Source organism: Gavialis gangeticus, unplaced genomic scaffold (genome assembly GCF_001723915.1).
Source record: "Gavialis gangeticus isolate Ggan-Ray unplaced genomic scaffold, GavGan_comp1, whole genome shotgun sequence".
NCBI classification, from domain to species: Eukaryota; Metazoa; Chordata; order Crocodylia; family Gavialidae; genus Gavialis; species Gavialis gangeticus.
Window position 1 is genome coordinate 82,510,979 of NW_017729031.1, and position 214 is coordinate 82,511,192.

Below are 214 nucleotides of genomic sequence, written 5' to 3' on the forward strand. Positions count from 1 at the left end.
GGGGGCGGCCCTTCCCAGCGCGCAGGCGGTAAAACTTACCCCTACGCAGCCTGTGCGGGGCGGCCCGCGTGGCCGGAAGCGACCCCCTCCCCCCATCAGCTGCCACTTCACGTTGTCACTCCAGCTGCTAGCGTGAACTGCCATCCCAGGCCTGTTTTGATCCAAATCCAGGCCAGGCGCCAGGGTAGAGCCTTATTCCTCTGTGACTTCATCC

The 214-nt window shown here is 64.5% G+C and overlaps 1 protein-coding gene across 2 annotated transcripts in view; it reads left to right on the plus strand.

The window, feature by feature from the left end:
• BZW1 (basic leucine zipper and W2 domains 1) overlaps positions 1–214 on the plus strand; it is a 22,505-nt gene that overhangs the window by 661 nt on the left and 21,630 nt on the right. The gene's annotated exons all lie outside the window — the stretch shown is intronic.